Genomic DNA, 18,127 nt, shown 5'->3' on the forward strand with positions numbered 1-18,127 from the left:
ATTTTTAGAGACGGAACAAGTAACACGCTGTAATAATTTGTACCTGAGAATTTTGGCCGGTTTCTTCTTTTGCTTCTTGCCCTTTCGTACCGACTTATAGCGTGACGTCTTGCATCTCGTACAAATCTCTTTGTTGGCATCATCTCCCCAGTATAGCATACAGTCGTTTGGGCATGCATCTATCTTCTTATAGTTCAAGCCAAGCTTGTTAATAATCTTTTTTGCTTCGTAAAAAGACGGAGGGAATTCAGCTTGGGGGAAAGCATCTCCCAGTAACTCCAGCAACATAGACATCGCCTTGTCAGTCATACCGCACAAGCATTTGATGTGATACAGCCTCACCAAGAATGACAACTTCGAATACTTTGTACACCCAGAATAAAGAGGCTTGTCAGCTTCGGTCATGAGGTCAAAAAATTCCCGAGCAGTTTCGTTTCTTAGAAACTCCGGTTGAGGTCCCTCTACTTCATCTTCGTTGGGATTCGAGCTTTCGTGAACACCAAAAGCATCACGCACAGCATCATTCACGGCATCGGCCTCATCCACTCGAACTCCCATCCGTGAAACTACTGGCACTGACTCAGCACCCATATCTAGCCGTTCCCCATGTAGTTGCCAAAATACGTACTCTCGCGGAAAAGGCTTAAAGATTAAATGTTCCCTAACAATATCTTTGGGATGCCACTTTTTGAAATTACATTTAGGACAGGGACACTGAATCTTACCATTTACGGCAGCATTGGCGAAAGCAAAATCCAAGAAATAGTTTAGACCAGCCAAGTATTGCGGAGTCGACCGGTGCAAGTTGATCCACGACCTATCCATGACTAATAATGCTCAAATTTCGTGAAAATATGCCACAGAGCTCAAAGAGAAGTTAAAATGAAATTCAGTTGAAGTGCTTCAGCTTATAAAGGAGGGTGGAGGAACGGTCATTTTTTTGTAGCGGTTACAAAACCGCTACAAATTTGTAGCGGTTTTAACGGAAAATTTCAATTTCCAGCGGTTATTAACCGCTAGAAATTCTAAATATCGGTTACAAACCGATAGAAATTTCTAGCGGTTTAACGGGACATCTGTTTTGAATTTTCTAGCGGTTTTATAACCGCTAGAAAATTCGTTCAAATTTGAGAATTTTCTAGCGGTTCACGAGAACCGCTAGAAAAAATTCGGTCAAATTTGAGAATCTTCTAGCGGTTCACCAGAACCGCTAGAAAATTCTACAGTTTTAAAAATATTTATTAAATTAATAAATGATTATAGAATTATTTCGAGTAATTAATATGTTTAACGTGTTTAATAAATTGTAATGTTGATGTTGTAATAAATAAATAAATATTTCAATATTAATTAGTACTTGACATAAATAAAATTATAGAAATAAATCAATAAAGGAAACAAATAAATATAAAATTTAGATAAATATCTAAATAATATATAAAACCGTAAAATTAAGATTCTAATAAAATCCGATACAATGAAAGCAAATCATGGGTGGGGGGCAGAAGCAGCATCATCGGGATCATCCTCTGCTGAATCCTCCGGCTGACGGTGGGCAGGCCGCTCAACCTGCTGGGACTGGACTGGCGGATGGCGGGGTAGGGGCGGGACTGGTGGCATGTGTAGGTCGGGGATGTCAGGAACCGAGATGTTTGGAGCTATACTGACCACCACATGACGCAGAGCCGTAGCAGCTGCCAAGAGCTGGTCAAGCTGCGTCTGGAGCTGACGATCACGCTCCTGGAACTGACGATCACGCTCCACGATCCTGGCCTCGAACTCTTGTCTGAGCTCCTCTCGCAATTCCTCTGAAGATGAGGAACCCGGCCGCTTCGCACTCGCATGAGAGCTCCCAGCAGTATATGAAGGGCCAGCGCCACTTGAGCGGGGCAGCCTAGTCGGTGTAGGTCCAAGTCCAAGCCCGCTAACTCGACCAGGGTGCTGCGGCCGGCCAAGACCCGCTAAAAGTGAGGCGGTGGGATCCAAGGCAGACCCCTGAGACTCACGCAACTCGGAATCGACCTGAGTCATCCGTGCCTACCAAAATTAATATAAAGAAGTTAATTATAATATAATGATATCTACACTGTGATATTATATTAATATTTAATTTATTACTTACCGCTATCTCCTCAACCTCATCCGACGCACGCCCGTCTCGGGGTCTATACACCATCGGCCACATCTCGCCATAAGTGGGCGTGTATCCCCGCTCCTGCTGCGTCTTTTCTATCTGTAAATGAAATCAAAGAAATAATTAGTTACAAATTAAATACATCTACATATTTAATAAATTTATTTCAAGTACTCACAATCTCGTCATAAGTGATCGCAAAGCTCCTGGATCCAGCCCTATGACGTATCGTCTGATGCCTGACGCTCCTAGCATTTCTCCTAGAAAGAGCCTGAAGCAAAATGTAAAAAAATTAAATTAAATGAGTCAAGTCGGATAAAAAATAAAGAAATTATAATTAATACAATATTATCATACCATCTGGTCAGCCGTCATCCTAAAATAGACGTAAGTGGACCAGTCTTGGTCCGGGACTCCACCAGGTACATCTGCCAGTATCTCCTGGAGGGGCCTCGTCCCGTCACCTTTCTTCTCCCTCCACAGGTCGGCCCTCCTGTTCTTCCATGCCATCCCCAGCCTCTTGATCGTGTCAGCCCTCAACTCCTCCCCCAGAATAAATTTACTCTATGATTAAAATAATAAATTAACTAAATAACAAATTATAAACAAATAATTAAGCAATTTCAATAATTAAAAACAAATAATTAGTTTTTAACTAATTTAACAATATTATAAATAAAATATAAATTAATCAAAGTTTAATAATAATTAAACAATTAAGTAATTTAAATAAAAAAATATTTTTACTCAACTAAATTTAAAATTATTATAAGTAATAAATTAATGAAATCAATAACAAATTATTTTCATTTAACTACTTTTAAATAATTTAAATTAAAAATATATATTCATTTAACTACTTTTAAAAATATTATAAATAACAAACAAATTAAATAAATAAAAAATTATAATCAAACAATTAAATTATTTGAAAACAAAATATATAATCATTTATTTAAATTAAAAAAAATTATAAATAACAATTTTATATTACCTTCATTATTTCCCAGCCTTGCTGCTTCTTGTCTGAGGTGATCTTCTTCCAGTCCTGCACGTAGATGGGGAACAGCGTCCACTGCTGACCAAGGAGGCGCACGTACTTGTTGTACAACTGGCCACCTTTCTTCGTCGGTTGGCCCAACTCATTGAGCGGCACAACCACTCGTCCGCCCGTCATCATAGACAGCTCTCTGGCTGTCAGCCTCCGATAGGACCTGTTCCCCTCAGTGTCTACAAAATTTAATTAAGAAATAAATTATATATCAATAAATTAATATAATTTCTATATAAATTAAATACTGATCAAAACTTTAAAAAGTTAAAATAAATACTTACCGACAAATTCCACCTCATAACCAGCCTGACGTCTCGGAGCAGGACGCTGTGCAGCCTGGGGATACTCATTCCCCTGATCCTGCTCCTCCTCCTCCTCCTCCTCCTCGTCAGCAGCATCAGCATGGGGTTGCTCATCCCCAGTAAAATGAGCCTCCTCAGTCCGCTCAATACCATCCTGCTCCATAAAACTGAGGATATCCTCCTCGCTCAGATCGTAGTCATGAATGCTGGGAAATGGCTCATCAGCATCATGATGAACCTCACTGGGTCCAGCTCTCTCAGGATCAACTGGGTCTTTCCCATGTCGACGAGGCATCCTAATAACAACAAATAGTAATTATTTATAAATGAAATAAAAAAAATTAATTTATAAGCTATAACATAATAAAATTAATAAAATAAAACATAAAATAAAAATTATTTATCAATAAATTACTATTTTTACCTGAAAATAAGGATCTGCAACTGAATCAGAACTCAAATATGTTTGTGAAGAAAATTCAGCAGAGCTTCGCTTCCAGAACGATTGAAGAAGTGAGAGTGTGGGGGGGTATATATAGACCGAGACTTTCTAGCGGTTAGGCACAAAACCGCTAGAAATTTCTAGCGGTTCACGGCCGAACCGCTAGAAATCTCTAGCGGTTCGGCCGTGAACCGCTAGAAATTTCTAAACTCCTCGGGGAATGAAAAAAATTTCTAGCGCTTCATGCATCAACCGCTAGAATTTTTCAGTGTCTAGCGGTTTATTAGCCTGAACCGCTAGAAAGTAAACGCTACAAATTTGGCGCCAAGTTCCCGCCAAAGCCCGGGGAGTTTTCTAGCTCTAATTTTCTAGCGGTTAGGGGGTAACCGCTAGAAATGTGCGTTTAATGGTCAAACCGTCTGTATTTTGCAGCGGTTTTTGTAGGAACCGCTAGAAATATCTGAAATTTCTAGCGGTTTTGTTTAACCGCTAGAAAGGTTCCGCTGCTACTTCTACAATTTCTTGTAGTGCCTACGCCACCCTGAAGCTTCTCTTGAAAATAACACTGAGCCACTCCAGCAAGCCACAGAAGTTGTCAACCCCCCTCCTGTCCCCTCTCATGTAACCAACCAAAAAGCCAAATCTACCTCCGTCACCAATCCAAAGACCAACAAAGAACCAAAAGCAAGGATTACTAATCCACCCAAGACACAAAAAAAGCCTACCTCGAAACCCACAAATGATACCCTCTTCACCAGCAAATCTTATAAGGACTCAACTTCAGAAACCGTACCTGACACCCGCCACTCTGTAGTGCACCATTGCCAACCCTAAAGTTATTCCCAGCCATTCCTCCAGCCCAAACAACACTAGCCCAACACGCCCCTCAACCAGGATAACCCACCACACCGGGAAAAACAAGGAAAATATCCATCCCAAGCCACCCGATAAATCACCACCCAAGTTGGGCCTCAAGATTCAACCAGGTCTCTCTGTTGGATCTATTAAAGCAAGGCCCAAAGAAGTCTCACCCACCTTAGCAGACGCTGCGCTCAAGGCCATCACAAAGGCCCTGGATAGCCAATACTCGGCTAATAAAGATGAACTGTCAGACGATAGTTTTAGTGAAGAGGAGGAACCTCAGCGCTCCAACATGGAGTGCTAACTCTGTCTTGTTTCTTCATGAATATTCTCTCTTGGAATTGTCAAGGTGCGGCAACGAGTAAATTCCGCTCGGTGCTTAAATCCTTTGTTGCTGATCATAGGATCGACATCCTAATTATGGTGGAACCACGAATCTCTGGCTCAACAGCGGATAGAATCATTAAATCCATTGACTTCCATAACACCCATAGAGTAGAAGCTAGTGGTTTTTCCGGCGGCATCTGGATCCTCTGGACTGATAGAGTGCAAATTGAAATTCTTCACAACCACTGGCAATTCATACATGGCCGAGTATGCGACTTACAAACACATAAAAATTTCTTCCTCACAGCAGTCTATGGAAGTCCCAGCTCCATCATACGATCACAGCTCTGGCCTTCCCTCACGACAATTGCTCATTCTGTCACTGGGCCTTGGGCTTTGGCTGGAGATTTCGATGCAGTTTTGAACTCCTCAGAGAGAAGAACCACATCGGGCTGAGCCAGAGACGGCTGCCCAAAATTCCAATCCTTTGTATCGGACAACCACTTGGTGGACCTTGGATATTCGGGGCCAAAATTCACTTGGCGTAGGGGACTCACCTTTGCCCGATTAGATCGCGTTTTAGTTAACACAAACTGGGTCAATGCCTATACCACAGCTCCAGTCACCCACCTCCCCAGCCTCCAATCTGATCATAGGCCGGTAAAGCTGCATTTCGAACCAACCCGTGGATGGATCAGACCCAAATCCCCCTTTAAATTTCAAGCCTCCTGGTTGACTCATCCACAATTCAAAGACCTTGTTATTGACACCTGGACAGACAACTCCTCTTTAATTGAAAACATCCTGGCTTTCCGTCAAAAGGCAGAGGCTTGGAACCGTGATATCTTTGGTGAAATTGGACTCAAGAAACGTCAACTTTTGGGCCGTCTCTCTGGTTTGCAGAAAGCACTTGAAGAGAAGCCTTCCTCTGTCTTCCTGAATCGACTCAACAAGGAACTTACGGAAGCTTATGAATTAACTTGCTTCCAGCAAGAGCTTCTCTGGTTCCAAAAATCCAGAGCAAGCTGGGTTAATCTTGGGGATCAAAACACCTCTTATTACCATACTAAAGCAAAGATCAGAAAGGCCCACAACAAAATCACCACTCTAAAAGATACCAGTGGGCATTGGATCACAAATGAGGAGATACTTGAACAAATGGCCAGAGATTTCTTTGTCCATCTCTACACGAAGCCAAGTCATCCTCCTACCCATTACAACCTCCGAGGTAAGTTTCCTCTCATCCCTTCCACTTTGCTAGAAAATTTAAATGCTGATTTCTCCCTTGCTGAAGTCAAACAAGCGCTCTTCGACATGAAACCTTTGAAAGCCCCAGGACCGGATGGCCTACATGCCCTCTTTTTCCAAAGCCAGTGGGATATTGTGGGACACTCTGTCTGGAAATTTGCAAATGCCATCCTTGCTAGCCAACCCTTTGAAGAAGGAACTAACAACACTCTAATTGCTTTAATCCCCAAGACTGAAAGACCTTCCTCTCTAAAAGACCTACGCCCCATCAGCCTATGCTTAGTAGTTTACAAAGTCATCACCAAGATCGTAGTGAATAGGCTGAAACCTATGATGCCTCTACTCATTCTTCCTCAACAATCCAGTTTTATCAATGGCAAAAGCATAACAGATAATATTATTATAGCTCAAGAGGTCATACACTCAATGCGCCGAAAACAAGGCAAAAAAGGATGGCTTGCCATAAAAGCTGATCTTGAAAAAGCTTTTGATAAGCTTGATTGGAATTTCATCAAAGATACCTTGTGGGATGCGCAACTACTAGAGAAAATAATAAATTTGATTATGCATTGCATCACAACTCCAACCATGCAGGTTATGTGGAACAGTAAACCCTCACAACCCTTTACTCCTACCAGAGGCATTAGACAGGGTGACCCATTATCCCCCTACCTTTTTGTACTCTGTATGAAGAGACTGTCTCAAGCCATTGCCAAGGAGGTTCAACTAAATAATTGGGGAAGCATCAAACTTGGACGCAACGGCCCTCCCCTCTCTCACCTCTTTTTTGCAGATGACTTAATTCTATTCAGTAACACCTCGCCACAACAAATAAGACTGATCCAAAACGTGCTCCAAGACTTTTGTTTAGCATTTGGTCAAGTGGTCAGTGAAGCTAAGACCCGAATTCATTTCTCAAAAAATGTTCCCAGAAGAGAGGCAGAACAAATTTGCAGAGAACTGGGATTCCAAAAAACTGAGCAACTTGGGAAATATATTGGAGTTCCGTTGCTCCACTCAAGAATAACTAAGGACACCTACAAGCATCTCATTGAGAAGGTACAGCAAAAGCTCTCAAATTGGGAAGCCAAAACTCTCTCCTTAGCTGGCCGCATCACTCTAGCCAAGTCCATACTTAGTGCTCTGCCCTTTTACACGATGCAGACTTCAGCTATACCTGCCTCCTGTATCACTATGATTGAACGCTCAATCCGTAGTTTTGTATGGGGATCTGTTGAAAACAGCAGGAAGGCAAGCCTTGTGAACTGGCGGGAAATGTGCCAACCGACTCAAAGAGGAGGAAGTGGACTCAAAAACCTTCGCGGCCAAAATCTGGCTTTTCTCTCAAAGCTTGCTTTTGGACTTATTAGTCAACCAAAAAAACTCTGGGTACAAGTCCTACGAGGAAAATACAACTGGTCAAAAGAGAGCAACTATGATTTCAAAACTCAAATTACTTCTCACACGTGGCGCAGCATCGCACAAGTATGGAAAGACATAGAACCCAATGTAGCTTGGAACCTGGGAAACAGGAACACAACCAGATTCTGGTCTGATAATTGGGTGAATGGCCTTGGACCTCTCAAGTCTGTAGCCCTCACCGAAATTGAAGACCACCTGTTAAAAAAGCCTATCAAGGATTACATCACTAATGAAGGAGAATGGCACTAGGAGGGTCTTCAACACTACCTTCCCCCTGCAGCCCTCTCCAAAATAGCGGACATAACCCCACCGAACAGGACAGCTGAACTGGATACCTGTTATTGGTCAGCTATTGCGAATGGAAATTTTTTAGTTAACTCTGCTTATCAAATCTCCCAAGAACCGACCTGGCAAAATCAGAATAACAATTGGAACCTAGCCTGGAAATGGCCGGGAATGCAACGAATTAGAACCTTCCTTTGGCTCATCTTGAAGCAGCGCCTCCTAACGAATGTGGAACGAGTCAGGAGGGGAATGACTCATAGTGCTACCTGCGAAATATGTGGTTGCGAAATTGAAGATATTGACCATGTCCTACGGCGCTGCCCCGTGGCTTTTAACTGTTGGCTGAAAGTCATCCCACCCTCAAGGAGGCAAGAATTTTTCCAGCTTCCCATGGACTGGATAGCACGGAACCTCAACCCGCACTACTCAAGCACTCAGTGGCGAATCTTCTTTGGCATCCTCGTTTGGAAATTTTGGGATAATAGGAATAGAATCATCTTTAGCAATGAGTCTAGAACGCCGGATTGTATTATTCGAATAGCGCATAGTTTAGCGCATCATACCACTATGGCAGCAGAGGTTCTTAACTCTATAACCACTACTGCCTAGTCTGGTTGTTTCTCCTCTGTAAATATTGGTTTTAATATATTTCCCCTTTATTCAAAAAAAAAAAGGGTTGCCTTTACTGGCAAAAAAAAAAAAAATTGCTAATGCAATCGAAAGTCGAAACCAAGGGGCTAAAAAGTAAAAATGTCTTAAACCCTTGGTAGGTTATGTGACTACTTAAACCCTTGGTAGGTTATGTGACTCAGGACGGGTAAAATCACCCATACCAATTATTCACTGCTCCCCCTTTCCTCTTTCATGTAAAACGTACGTAGCAGCAGCAGAGAGGAATTAGCAGAAATTGAATCACAAAGCCAAGAAAGGAAATGCGTGCGAGAGAGGAACAACAGATTTTAATTCGTGTTCGATCCCCAATGCCATCCTATCTTTTCCCTTTCGCTGGCTATAAGAACAGAGCGGAGAGCTGTAAAGGGAATTCGAATCGGAGAAAAGAGAAGAAGAATCCATTAAGGTAGGAATTAAACTCTTGGTATACTTTGATTTTGCTTCTCAGACTCCCACATAACATAATTTTCTGGTTTCTTTGATTTTCAGCGAGAAGAAGAAGAAAACAGAATGAGTTTTATCATGACGGTTCGAATCGATGAAGATAAACACACCTACGTGGTGAGCGAGGGCGAGAAGGTGAGCATTGAGATTGAACCTAAATTGTCTAAACAACAAATCAGACGTCGGCGACGCCGTCAAGAATCTCAACTGCAAGTCGAGCAACATCGGATTGGCCGCCTCAACCTCTCGGATGATCATGGCCACACCCAATGGCGCAACCACGCCACAGATCCCTCCAATTAGGGCAACTTTATGCTTCTGCTTGCTGCTCAACTACTTCGTCGTTAATTAAAGATCACTATTAAGGGTTAATGTTACTGCTGTTTCTGTGGTTAATCGAATTTTAGTTTTGCTTTGTAGCTTCAAACCGTGATTTTTTGTTCATATGATTTCATAAGGACATAGGACAGGACATGATCTGAGCTTAAGTTAACATTCCTTAAAATCTCTTTAGAAGTATAGAAATTAAAACTAAAACTCATCCTAGTTTTTTTTTTTAATGATCCTTGTACAATTAACAAATTTTGGTTTTTATTTCTATATTTAATGATGTTAACTAAATAACAAAGATGCAATTATATTTCTGATCTTATTTCTCAAGTTTATTTTTAAATTTTTTAGTGGTATAATTTTATCTTAAGTTTTTTTTATGCATCCAAAAATTAGTGATAAAAATACACACATAAAAAAAAAGAGTAAAATTGCACTTAAGAAAAAATATCAAGGTTCGGGCATTCGAGTCTGAGTTGAGGAAAACTGAGTTTGCAAAATTAATTATCTGTCTCCGTCTTATCTGATCATTATGTTTTTTCCATCCTTTTCGTTCTCATTTTTTTTATCTTATTTTTCACTTAATTTGTCGGTTGTACCAAGCAGCTTCAAAGGTTTTTTTTTTGGAGGGATATTAAAAAAAAAAAATAGTCCTTGTGTTTGTGGGGGTATATTGTCTAATATGAAAGATAAACAAGTGAAGAGCATAATATAAGCCGTAATAATAATAATATGTAATTCAATGGAAATAATACTCACATTAATTTCTTTATATTTACTGACATCACAGATATAAGACCTAAATATTTTTCATTCAAAAAATGGATGCGAAATGTTGCGCCGCTTGTGCTTTTTCAAGTTTAACGGTAAAAAATTCTTATCTGCACGCAATTCTTGGGTGACCTTGTCTGCTAACAAAAGATATCAAACTATCACAGGCAACGAACAACTAATAAATCAAAACTTGACTCACTAAACAGCTTAAATGGTCCATGGATGGGATTGAGAATTAACCAAGGAATTGGGGTTTATACATCATTTTACTCGATATTTGTTTTCAACAAAAAGGATAGCAAGCTCATTGCTTAAGGGGTCCCAAACTATGAATCCAGCTTAGAGAAGCTCGAAAGCACTAAGGACCAAAAGAGCAATTTGATTTTAGGCTTCGTTTCCAAAGAACTCTCAGTTACCTTGTAAACAAATCAAGCTATGACTTGGAAAAAAAAAAAAAAAAAAAGAGGATGAATTTTCCTCTTCCTTGAACAGCATAATCATCCACCCTGGTTTTTATAGTAGATTAAGCAAATCAACACGTTTAACTCATCGGTTGACTCATTTTAACTCATGAATCACTAAAATCTGGTTTTGGGTTCAGTTATATCAAAGATATTTCAACAAGAATCTCAATTCAACTGACCAAATCTAAGCTAAAAGAATGATGAAATTTATATTGGGCCATTGCTACACAAATACAGGGCACTGCAAAAAACTTTCTGACGAATTTACAACAGTTTCAGTCCTAAAATCCGTTGCAAAATTTTTGTCCTATTTTGGAACGAAAATTTTTTCATCATAAAATGCATTGATCAGAGGCATACAAATTAACCCGCTAAGTTTACATGTCCGTGGCTCTAACTATGATTTCCAATAATAAGCAAAGCAAGGTTTTTGCTGCATCCCCATGGCAGCTGTTATGTCCCAAAAATATGTCTGTGGACAGGCTGGGCTTCTAAACTTTTAACCACTTCCAACCAGGGCTTGTCTATTAATAGCAAGGAACTTCCTGGAAAATGTGCTAAAAATAAAACAGGATCCTTAAATGAAACAAATTCAAAATTCCTTCTACCATCATCACCTTGCTTCACTGGCAACCCAAAATTAATTAAACACCTTGCCCTGGAGATATAGAACAAGTTTCAGAAATCAAACACATGGAAGGCAAAGCATATAAACGTACAATTAACTTCTCCATAATGTTTTGATTTCAAGTCAGTTTAATCAATTCCAAAGGCAAAAAAATGGCTATAGACAAGCCTAAACTAACCAAATTTCTTCAGTATTAAAATTACCACTTCCAATTTGCCAAAAATACTAATGCAAGCTTGTGACCTTGTGACATTTGAGCCTAACTAATAATTTACCGAAGGACAACATAAATGAACAGTGGATACATAGTATTTAGTTTACCTGGCACTGTAAACAACAACAGATGAATTTGAGGAGGGAGGGAATGAGAGCCCAATAACTTCACCAGGAAATTCCTGGAATCTCCTTGGAAGAACAATGCTATGCCGCATTGACCATTCTCCTAACTGCTTGGCCTCTACATCCAATGCATACATTTGATTTGAGGACGTTGTAACTATGAATACATTGTTGTTCTTGGGAGGAAAACCACCAGCAGTAACAGAGGCACCATCCAATCTAGAAATGAACCAATGCTGCCTGTAGAAAGAATTAACATTTTAATTTACCAATTTTTTGTTTCAATCTCATGAAAATCAGATGCAACTATTTCATCTCAGACGAAGAAAAATATTTCAAAAAATGATAATGGACCAACATGCATGTGCCTCCTAAAAGTGCCTTTTGCTCTCTACCTCTATTAAGCAAGATGGCCTAGCCAGTTGCAAGCCTAGCAATGAAAGGTTCAAAAGGCAAAATCATTAGATTAGATATTTAGTGGGCAACCTTAGTGTTTCAAGATTGAATACATATATATCTCCAAAGCAATTCACAGATGCAAGCCACTGCCCATCAGAACTGGTAAACATTCTTGTGATGGGAGGTTCGGTAAGAGGTAATTCCTCATCTTGCATCGCACGGGATGGGGAAAAGACATGCACCAATCCTGAACTGCCCACGTCCGCAACCTACAAAACAGAACAGATACACAGAGACATAATGGTTCAAATAATCCCTTCACTTCTGCAAACCCATGTCATGAAATTCTAGAGCCGAAGGTGAAACTATTACGGAGCCTAGCGACCATGACATATCAATTTTCACATTATTTTTCATGCTTTTTTTTTTTAATCCATAAAGTCAATCATTAAAATTCTGTAATAAAGTGATTAAGAAAAATAATCACTAATAAAAATCATTGCAAGCATGGCCATTTCTCTTAGTAAGAGTTATGTCAATAATTTCTCTCAATATCTTTAATTCTTAAAATAAAGCAAGATCTTCAACATCAGTACATTTGTTAAAATCTAAAACCTTTTTAGAATGTTCATCCCCTTTATATGATCATTAATAAATTTATCAAGAGTAGCACGTTAAGATTGAATTACTATTACAACTATTCATACTTTTTATTTGACATCTCGACACTAAAGATACATAAAATAAAAGTTAAAACACTCATATTTCATATTAAAACAAAAGGCAAAATAAATAGTTAAGGAAAACATAAAAGCAAATGCAACAAGCTACTTAGCTACAAGCAGCTCAAATCCAAACCTGAGCAGCCGTTCTTTGTGAAAAAATTAAAATATTGAATGCTTTATGCTGCAAATTGGCGTTACAAACAAATCAAAGAATGATAGTGTTTCACCGGGAACAATGATTAAAAAAAAAAAAAAACAATGGCTAAGACAGAGTGGAGGGATGAGATGTGGTATGAGAAGTTGGAAGAAGAAAGAAGAACCAACACTTGGAGAAAAGAATTTCTAGACTTAGTTCATATGAGACATTAAGAAAGATAAATATTGTTATAGGAAAGAAAGTAAAACATCCATCTGCAATGGAAAGCAGAGAATAGAAGCAATGACCTCCTAAATGGTTAAACCAACAATCTTTGTCATTCTTCTTTGCCATGCATTCAGCCTGTTTTATATCTATGTACCATACGGCTATACAATAATTATATAGTAAGACTTAGCATGTGGGCCACAACCGCCTAAGGGTTGCCAAAGCCTTGCACTTCTGATAACCTCAGGCAAGCATGTTCTCTCAAAATAAATTATTTTATTATACAAACATATACAAATTTAGCTTTAAATATTAAACCTTGTCAATACGGTCAATAAAGGGAGACAACAAATGATATATTGTATGACAAAGATTTCACTTTCGAACATCAACTCGTATGTACTACATAACACAAATATCTCCAGTTGACAGCATCCAATATTACTATTATATTTGGTGTTCAGGGAAAGGTGTAATAATCACATCATGTCAACAACCCTACCAATCACTCAAGAGAGAGACTGCACGGAGCACACATCAATAAGAAATCGTTTTCATAGAAATATAGAAGTCACCATATTTTTACAGAAAATTATGATTGGAGGTTCACAAAGACAAAATTTAAAGAGCAAAGGTTTGTGCCCACTTACATATATCCTTCGATCATGCCCAGCTACAATCAACCGAGAGGAATCATGAGTAAAAACCATAGAATGAGCAAAAGGTAGTCTGCGAGGGAGTTTCCTTTTGTTAACACTCCATGTACTTTTCCAAACTTCAGACCTCTTCAATTCAAATAGACTGGGCTTCACATTATCAGAGTACGCAAATAGCACACCTGAATTAGCGATGGTGCTGCAAATTATCTTCCGGGGTGAGTTGCTCTTAACTTGAGCAAGCAGATCAGTTTTTGCAAAGCCCCCAGCAGTGAGATGTGTGACATCAGGTAAGACACTTTTTTTGGGTTGTACAGAAAGAATATCTAAACGATGAGAAGACTGAACTAAAAGGATTGCTGATTGATTGAAAACTGTTTTCAGCACTAGTTGAATGGGTGTTTTTTGTGGTGCGGGGCAAATATCATGCGGGGAGAACTTAGTGAACTCCTTCACACCATATGCAAAAAGTTTGGCGTCATCACCTGCTGAAATCAGCATGGGAACCCCCAAATGGGCCCATTTACTGTAACTAAAATCAATCGGTTGTTCTCTAAAACGAGCCCTTCTTGTATGCCTTCTCCTTTTCCCACATGGCAAGTGAGCTATAAAAAAATAAGCATAGAACTAAGGAACAGAATTGATGGATGAAGTTGAAATCGACAAGCGATAAGATTTCATTCACATGCATAACAAGGGATAGACCAACTGTCTATAAAGAAATAATGAAGAATTAAAATCCAAGGACAAACCTTCTTGATAGATTGGTACAGCCACAGTCAAGGCCCTGACATCATGTGTATGAGCCCTCACGTAATCAACATGGATCCATTTCCTCTTCACTGATTCTGACTTAACATTGTTGGATGACACTGACTCAAAGGACGCCTTATACAGGATAATCTTCCAATAGAAAAATTTAAATATACATTATTATAATGTAACATGATCTACAAACTCAATATTGGATAACAAGGCACCATAGTGGAAATAGGAAAAGCAGATGAAACGTAAAAACAGGAGAATATTTACTCGTACATAACTGAATAAGGACAACATCAAATACCTGAGACTAAAAACATCCTTATCGCATTCAAAACAATTACCTAGTTGTTATGAATATAAAAGGATATAATATCTTAAAAGTACTTGAGATCAGCAATTTTTCATATATGATTTACTCACGGAATATAGGAAGATACCTCTGTCAAAATAGACACCAAATACAAGCATCAATTTGCCTTTTATATTTAACTTGGTTCAAGAGAAGGAGGTGGCAGTGATCAAACTAGGGGCTACTTGGACATAGAGGCTTTAATACCTTGTCATGGACTACCTGATTCCCGAGCACTAAGCTAACAGGAGTTTTAAATAACTATATTATCTCTAACAGTGACTATTGCCTGGGATTCAACGTTTGCATCTTAATAATAAGGTGATCTAGGTTGGCTATCAGTAATTAGGAACTGGCAAAAACAACAATTAAATATAGGATCTAAGGATATGTTGCCCCGCACTGTTAAAGTTTCACAAAGATTCTAGTATTCAAATTTGAGCAGCTAGAAGATTTTTTTTTTATTCTGTTGCCTCAAACATGCCTAGAGTAATTCAAGAAAATTACTGTTAATTATAACAATAGTTTGAATGAATTATCATTTAATTTTGTTCAGTTATGTTCCAATGTTTTTTAATCTAGTTCTTCATTAGATACCCATGTCAACCCTTTTAACTCGCTGAATCTACTCAAATGGTCTGAATTCCTAATATCAATGTACTCCTCTGATTAGTCTTCAGTCTTCGCTATCCTTGATTTTCCTTTTTCTTTTTTTGTGACAAACAATCCATTATCCAAAGCCATTTTGGACTTTGACTAATCTGAATTTGATCCAACATAGGCCTCAAGCCAGAGGTAGCTCTCCCAAAGGTTTCTTTTGTATCTATACAAACCCAAGAACTAGCGATTAAGCATTCACAGCCTCTTCCATTCTCCTTGATTTTATTGAAAAGCACAAGCTACCAGCAACTAATATTCTTCACAATATTGATTTGATACAAGCGTAAACTAACAGGTCATGACATGCTTGCTCGCTGTATGAATGCTAATTGGTTCAGTTTCATAATAAAGAAAAACTTGTGCAACTCCGTACCTTGCCATCAGAGCCAGCAGAGAACACTCTGTTATGAGTAGGAGATGCGGCAAGAGCATTCACATCTCCCTTGTGTAATGAATGTGTTGTAAGAGAGTTCCATGCTGGGCATCCCAAAACTGCACACTGCCACTGCTGTCTGCACTAACCAGTGTGCCAGACCTTTATTAAAAAAAAAAAAAAAAACCATCAGCAAGAAAGGTTTTCATATAATATATAGCCAGCTAATACTTCAGTTTCAAAATTAGTAAAGTAACAATGGTTAAAATACAAAGTGAATAATCAAAATGAGACATTTGATTCAACAGAAGCATTCGCTCTTTACCTTAAGGAGAGTAATGACCAAATACAATGTTCAGGCCCACTGCCCAGACCTCCAAGCCCAGCTGTAATCCTGTACAATTCATGCCCCAGTGTAGCATCCCAGCACCTTATCAAGCTGTGAGGAAACAAAGGTGGCAAGGAATTGTAAGCATATTTCATCAATTAGTACCAAAAATTAAAGTACGGGAAGATCATGCTGCTTCGTTTACTTCACTGTTTGGAGGAAGGTGCCCAAATATTCATATAGTAGTAGAAATATACAGGTGAAAGATGTCCTAGAACTTTCACATGATCATTGATCAATGTTCGTATCAATACATACCCATTATTACTTCCTGAAATATACGCACTTAGTGTCTGTACTCCAAGTCACACTTAAAACTCGTCCTGAAACAATATGGAAATCACTTAATAGAAACGTAGCAGAATAAATAGAGCATCTGTAGCAAAATTCATAACTCGAGAAGAAATCTCACCACTGACCCGAGGCAAGGATTTTGTAGGCGTGAAATCATCTGAGTCTGAAATGGCATATATTCGCACACATCCATCATCACAACCCATTGCTACACGTGGATGCTCAATTGCTTTAAGAGAATTAGGTGAGACAGAATCTTCATCGCTTTCACTGGTTTCATGTTCTTCACAATCATTGTTCCTACTATAAGATAAATGTCCATTCCCCATAGGATCTGGCTCTGCTTCCGTATTAATACAGCTACTCTTAGATGGTGCTAATGCCATCTGCCAGATTGAGAAGCCAACTGAAGGAAGCACAGTCTGCAAAAGCATTATCAGATAAGGCGAGAAATAAAGCGCCATATTAACATATCACCAAAGGGGAACACAGGTGACATATGGACAATGACCAGTGTAAAAATTTGGCATTTTGAAAACATTCTTTTAGTTACAAAATGAAACATAATTCAACAATTTAACGCCACAAGACTGGTACTATTTAACGCTCCTAAAATGTTAAGAAAAGGGAACTGTTGGTCCTCAAAATTTCATCAAATTTGCAATTTCGTCCTGTAATTTAAAAGGGGTATTCATTTGGTCCATAGAGTTCCCAAACATCAAATAAATGGTCCTCATGCAATACCATATAGACGTCAAATAAATTCTTACCGTTGTTGACTACCAATTGCTTGACATTTGTTTGAACATATTCAAAGCATAAGGGCCATTTATTTGACATTTTGAAATCATATGGACCAACTAATCTCAAATTAAAACACAAGGACCAAATTGAAACTATGTAAAACTTTGAGGACTAAAAGTTTTGTTTTCCCAAAAATTTTATTAGTCTCAAAAATTCTTGAAATATGTGGACCAGGCCATTGTATTAACTATTAAGGTCCCAGACACTTTATAACCGCCACAACAAGACAAGAAGATATGAGCCATACTTCAAGCTTACTCATGTCAGCAGAACGTGGGTTCCATTCCAAATGCAAAACAATAGAAAGTCAGATGAAATGCAGCTGATAATCGTAAAGAAAAGCAACTGTCTCACACCTCCTGTGCCAAGCGGAAAAGATCCCACTTAGAAACTGAACCATCGATGTTAGATGAGAATAATCGACCGAGTGAACCCCGGGGCACCAAATAAGTGAGGACACTCTTGCATTAGGGTCTCCATGAATAGTCTGCGTGGGGCATGCTAAATGCATCAGGTACTCATATGAACTGGACTAATAACCGATTAAATTAATAATAGCTCATAAACAAAAGAAGAAGCCAGTGTACCAACTGACAGTGCCAGCCGACAGAGCCGGGGAGACAA

General features: G+C 39.0%; 1 pseudogene; it reads right to left on the reverse strand.

The window, feature by feature from the left end:
• Positions 1-10,944: 10,944 nt before the first annotated feature.
• On the reverse strand, positions 10,945-18,014 carry LOC114741388 (WD repeat-containing protein PCN-like; annotated as a pseudogene).
• Positions 18,015-18,127: the final 113 nt, after the last annotated feature.

The sequence above is a fragment of the Neltuma alba genome, unplaced genomic scaffold (assembly GCF_004799145.2).
Source record: "Neltuma alba isolate B1F8T4 unplaced genomic scaffold, ASM479914v2 tig00003389_pilon, whole genome shotgun sequence".
NCBI classification, from domain to species: Eukaryota; Viridiplantae; Streptophyta; class Magnoliopsida; order Fabales; family Fabaceae; genus Neltuma; species Neltuma alba.